Here is a 6,501-nt window from a genome sequence, read left to right as displayed (position 1 = left end):
CCTCCGATCCCTGCCCCCCACCATAGCTTAAAAAAAAACAAAAAACCCCTAACCCCGATACTGACTGGCAGTCTGGCTTCCTTATGGCTGAATGGGGCCCCACCCGCACACTGCAGGGCAGGGTGACAGCCCTAGCCCTCCTGCCCCCCTCCGCTGTCCTGTGCTGCCCAGGGGACTCTGCCAGGAGGCCCTGGAGCCCCCCCCACCCCTGCTTCTAAAGTTAGCAGAGGCTTTTTTCCCCCACTTTTTTTTCTGTTTGTTTTTTTTTTTTTTTAAGTGAGGTTGTGGAGGTAGCTTTGGGGGCCTCGGGATGCAAGTTGGGGGGTGAGGCTAGGTGTGGCAGCCATTGGGGAGGTGCAGCAGCTGGTGGGGGATGGGGCATGTGGGCCTTCCAGGGGGGGTGGTAGCCCCTGCGGGAGCCATTTGGCTCTTGTTGGGGGGCCGTACCCCTTGTGTGAGGGCCAAAACCCCTGTTGAGGGGCTGTAACCCCTGTGTGGGGGCCATCTCCCCTGTGGGAGGGCAGCCAAATATTTATTCATGAAACACGTATTTAGGTTCACTTTATTATTATAGGAGACTCCCTTTAACACTGTAAGATATATCAATAAAGGACTGTCCAACTGATCGCTGTCTCTGTCTCTCTCTATATATAGTGGTCTTTTGTTTTACTTATGGAGGAATAGGGATTTGGCGATATTTTAGAGAGTGATTTTAGGATTTTTTTTTTTTAATCAGGGATTTTTCAGTTTTCCAATAGGGAGCACCAGAATTCCTGCTAGGGATGCCAGTGGCAGGACCCTGCCTGCTCAGACCTGGCACCTTGGACCCAGCTGGCTGTGGCTGACCTCCTGGCCAAATGGGGTCAGGAGGACATGCTTTGAAAGTTCAAAGCAGGCCACCAGGAGTGCTTTAACATGTTCTGGGTGATAGCTGCCAATATGGCTGGGCAGGGGGCACATGTGGCAGTAGTACTGCACAGAGGCCAACCCTGTAACCACAGTCCACTGGCAGCTGACTCAGAGGGGCAGATACCTCTACTGGCTGTGCAGTCCCCATCTGGGTTTGGCAGGTGTGCAGCAGGTCAAAGGCAGGCAGCAGCCCCTGCTGCCAGACTGCTGCAGTGGGTAGAGGGTGCAGGGAACTCTCAGGGCTGCTTTAGCAGTCCAGTTGGCACAAGGGGTAGTGTCCCCAGGTACCAAATGGCTGGGTCCCAGAAGCTCCTGAGAGCTAGTAGCCCTGAGCTACTTGCCAGGGTGGCTTTTTATACTGCTGGGGTCAGAACAGGGCAGCTTTCTATACTACTGGGTACAGCACAGGTGCTGGCCCTGGGCTTTAGCTCCCTGTGACCTGCAGATCTGGGAGGAGCCAGGCAGGGTTATTTTGCCCCAAGTGGCACACTGCTGCACATCAAAGTGCATGTCTGCGCATGTGCACTGAAGCAAAAAGCCTCGGCTCAAATTTGCACCACTTCTATTTGAGCTGCTGCAAGCGGATGTGCTTGCATGTGTGGACACGCCCACAGGACTTAACCACAGAAAAATATACATTAGAGAAAAAGCTTATATACTAATATGGTGATTTTCAGCCTGTAGTCCATGAACCTCTGCAGTAGTTTGCATAGTCTGCAGACTACATCTAAGGGGTCTGTGACACATTACTATGATCACACTTATAATTCAAAGGGGTCAGACCTCCATTCAAAATTTCCAAAGGGGTCTGCACCTCGATTTGAAATTTTTTCAGTGTTCACAAGTTAAAAAAGGTTGTAAGCCACTGTACTAATTCATAGTAAGATATCAGTGAGAGCATATCATTATGTTATTTCTGAAGGGCAAAGCCAAGCACTCTGTGGCTTTGTATATAAATCTCTCACTCTCAATTTCTCTCTCTAGCAGTTCTCTGAAGTCCCCACACTCTCCTCTGGGTCTTAACATTCACTCTCTGGGTCTCCCTTAACTTCCAGTCTCTCTTTCCCTTGACAGACCTTAACCATATCCTTTCTGGGATACAGGCTTCACAATCTATGATAGCTTTGCTTTCTGCAAACCAAAACGAATCCAGCAAATCTTTCTCTCTCTCTTTTTCTTTCCATCAAACCAGTGATAGGAGATTATCTTACTTAACCCATGCACATACCTTTGTCCAATACTCTGCCTGACCTGGACAAAAAATACCCCCTTGGTCAGCATTGCAACAAATCAACCTCCTGCACAAAATCTTTAACACAAACATGGTTACTTAGCTTACAACCATAGTTGGCTTTACCTCACTAAGAGTCTTGGCTGATCCCACTAAAGAGGTTCACTCTGTATCAACAAATTTCCCTGATCAGTCAGGTTACTGCCCTCAAGTTCCAGCTCCAGGGGTCCAGTCACCAACTCTTGGCACTAGACCTAGTCTCAGTCCCCGAGTCAGAGTCACCGACCTAGTGGAGTCACCAATTGTTGGCACTGGATTTATGACCTAGATACCTTGTTCTGGGCAGACCCAAAACCTCAGACCAACCATGACCTGTCCATTTGATAATAGGCAAATGTTATTGATACATAGTGATAGATAAGAATAATACAAGCAATTCTATATCTACCAGTTCTAGGGCTGTCATCAGAATCAAGGTATGTCTGGCCAGGATGTGAGCTTCACTCCGAGGTTCTCTTTTGAGCATCAGATGTCAGCAGCCTGGAGGTTGGAGGCTGAGCAACCAGTGGGGTGGATGAGATGGGCCGGTGGTATGCCCTCTGTCCATGGTGCCTCGGGTTCCCCGATAAGGGATCCTTTATTGCTCTGAAATCCCTTCTTTTGTATTCTTTCCCCCTCCTGATGACTTTTCATCCATGGGCATTGCCAATTGGTCTCTCAGTAGTCATCATACTATCCACATTCAGCATATTCCCTTTTTTTTTTTTTTTTTTTTTTAACAAGCCCATCACATGCACTCATCCTAATTTGAGCTTTCCTGGTATCCTCCTAATTTGGTCTGTTCCCCCAAACTGGAAAGCCCAAGAGCTCTCAGTTGGGCACTGTGGCCTGGTGTCACCTTATCTCACAGATTTCATAGACATTAGGGGCTGGAAGGGACCTCGCAAAATCATCAAGTCCAGCCCCCCGCCATACGCAGGAAGTCTGCTGGGGTCAAATGTTCCCAGCAAGATATGCATCCAAACACCTTTTGAATGAGTCCAGAGTAGGTGCTTGCACCACCTCTGTGGGGCAAGTCTGTTCCAGACCCTGGACACTTGGACTGTAAAGAAATTTTTTCCTTATGTCCAGTCTAAATTGTCCTTCCAGAAGTTTGTGGCCATTAGACCTAGTTATCCCTTGGGGAGCCCTGGTACACAACTGGTGAACTCCCCTTATATACTTATAGGCTGCCACCAAGTCCCCCATGAGCCTTCTCTTCTCCAGGCTGAAGAGTCCCATGTCCCTCAGCCTCTCCTTATATGGCTTATTCTCTTGGCCTCTGATCATGTGGGTGGCTCTTCTTTGGACTCTCAAGCTTATTCACATCCCTCCTGAAGTGGGGGGCCAAAAACTGGATGCAATACTCCAGCTGCAGCCTCACTAAGGCTGAGTAGAGTGGGAGGATGATGTCCCTGGTTTTGAGATGAATTGATGGATGCATATGAGAATCTGGTTTGCTTTGCTGCTATGGCATCGTATTGGTGGCTCATGTTCATCTTGGTCAATCAAGACCCCCAAGTCTCTTTCGGTCATGGTGCTAGCAAGCATAGCACTAGCACTGCTGAGCCTATAAGTATGATGCTGGTTTTTCCTCCCCAGGTGGATCACACTGCACTTCTCTACGTTAAATGCCATCAGGATTTGGTCCACCCACCTTGCAAGTCTGTCCAGGTTGGCCTGTATCCCCAGCCTACCCTCCAGTGTGACTGCCTTCCCCTGTAGTTTAGTGTCATCCATGAACTTTGCCAGTCCACATCTGACGCCCGAATCCAGATCATTTATGAAGATGGTGAAGACTACTGGCCCAAGTACTGAGCTATGAGGGACACCACTGGTCACCTTGTACCAAGTTGATTTGCTCCCATCAACTAATATGCTTTGGGTCTGACCACAGAACCAGTTCCCCAGCGATCAGACCATGAGATGGTCGACGCTGCAGTTCACCAGCTTAGCCATGAGGACATCATGGGAGACCAAGTCAAAGGCCTTCTTGAAATCCAGATATATGACATCAACCTCATCTCCCTTGTTCAGGTAATGCATCACCTGGTTATAGAAAGAGATGAGGCTGGTCAGGCAAGACCTTCCAGCAACACAACCATGTTGACTAGCACTCAGAAAGTTGCCTTCCATTAGCCTGCTGCTGATGGAACCCTTGATGATTTTCTCCAGGATCTTTCCAGGGATGGATGTCAGACTGACTGGGTCTTCCTTCCTTCATGTTATAGAACATGCCTTCAATTTCCCAGCCTATATGTCTACCCCTGTCTGCCTTGAAGGCTGTGAAACTGTGTGACAACCAGACTTTTATAAGTCAATTAACCCTTGCTGCTGCCCTGGAATATTGTTCTAATGCATACTTATTTTACTTATAAACCAATTCCCAAAACCAAACCTCTAAATGCCATTTTCCAGCCATCAATATTAAGACACCAGAAAGGCAAGCAATGACTGTATACCCTAATGTGCATTATCTTGCTTGACAACATCATCATAATTTCAATTTATATTTCCTTACAAGGTATCCTAGGGCCCAAAGGGCACTATTCTAGGCTTGGGGAGACTGGTGTTCAAGACCTTGCTCTGCCACAGGCTCTTTGTAACCATAGGCAAATCACTTAGGTAGTCCCAAGTTCTCAGTGGGAGTTACCTAAAACAGCTTGGAGGATTTGGGCATTGGAGTCTCTGTGGGCATGTATACACATGCTCTGGGAATAAGGGGGAAGCACTTTAATTAGAGTGGCTCTGAGAGCCGCTCTAATTGAAGTGCCCAGAGTGTCACATGTATCAGTACCCCCGTGCTGAAAAACGGTGGTAGGAGTGCTTTAACTAAAGCTTGTTGAATGCTGCTGCCACAAGTTTTTAGTATGGGGATGCTGATACACGACACTAGTCTGCTGGAGCATGGTCATTACCATTATCCAAACTGGATAGTAGGAGCATCCCCTTTTAAACATACTGGCAAATGATGCGAAAGAGAAAAAGAGACAACCTATTACAGCATGCAAAATACAAGCAAGCTTGAGCATAATGAGAGACAAACCACATACCTTCATGTTAAAAACAAACAAAAAATGCTGAACTTGACATTTCTGTCATTTTGTTAGATTCTTAATATTCTAGCATGTATGGAACAGCCTGCACCAGGATTAGCAAATTTATTAAAAACAGAAAAAATAAAACACTACATTTTACTCTGGACACATTTTTGAGAATGGGGTGTTGTTCCTACATAGCTCTCAGTACAAAAAGCACATTACAACTAGAGCACATTTTTTGCCTAGGAACTCCATGAACAGGCACAGTGTGTTTTACCTCCAACAATTTTAGAGTCCTGGTTAAAACAAAGTATTGAGCTCTTCTTAAAAGTTCATTCCTCCTACCATATTAGTCTGAGTGGGCTCTAATAAAAAAATAACCAAGAACCATTTACTTTATTAAATTCTGGCTTCAATAACCAGGGGGCAGCTACAACAATTAAGCCTTTACTTCTGTTATGCTAAACAGAGCTCTCATACTGTTAGGATTTATTGGGTTTGCTACCACTTTTCTTGGTAATGTTGCAATGCTGGGCAAAGTGTAGCTCTTGGCAGAAAAACTCAGTGCAATACAATTGGTAGTTTCTGCCCAGACTCTGTAAGAGTTTATTTCTTTAATGGAATGCTAGGGGTCAAGTTGTCCTTCAGACGCTTTTGCTGAACAAGATTTAACCTTGAAGCCCAACCTTAGCTATTTAACCTAAAGGTTGGTTTTAACTTTGAAGCTGTCTTCGTCAGTTAAATGCAAGGATAGGTTTTTCCCCTTAAAACAGCACAACTTTTGTTTAAGCAATTGTCTTTTCACTAGACTATTGCTTACATTTGAAACAAACTAAGCAGGCCAAACTCACACCAAAAGGATGGTATGAGTATGGTATGATAGATTCCATTTTTCTGAAATAGTGCAGCAAACAGATTAAACAACTTATGAAGCCCACAACAGAGCTTTCTTAACCTAGTTATGTCCTATGGCATTAGTGCCAGATCACTGAAAAAAAACAAACATGTGGAGTAAAAGTTGGATTGTAAAATTATCAAAGTTTAACTGAGCATTACCCTTCAATCAGTGAAATACTTAACCTGCAGCAATACCCAAATACAGGCTACAGGAATTCTCTCCCATAGTGGACAGCCCGCTGTTTCACTATTTAGTTACCGCTACCTTGAAAAATTAATCAGAAATCACATGACTCCTACTAGTATATAGCTTTCACTTAAAAAAATAAAAATAAATAACAAACAAACAAAAGAATGAAGGCAACTGTAACTGTTAGGTTGTTC

The sequence above is a fragment of the Gavialis gangeticus genome, unplaced genomic scaffold (assembly GCF_001723915.1).
Source record: "Gavialis gangeticus isolate Ggan-Ray unplaced genomic scaffold, GavGan_comp1, whole genome shotgun sequence".
Taxonomy (NCBI): domain Eukaryota; kingdom Metazoa; phylum Chordata; order Crocodylia; family Gavialidae; genus Gavialis; species Gavialis gangeticus.
This window is presented reverse-complemented; position numbering follows the sequence as displayed.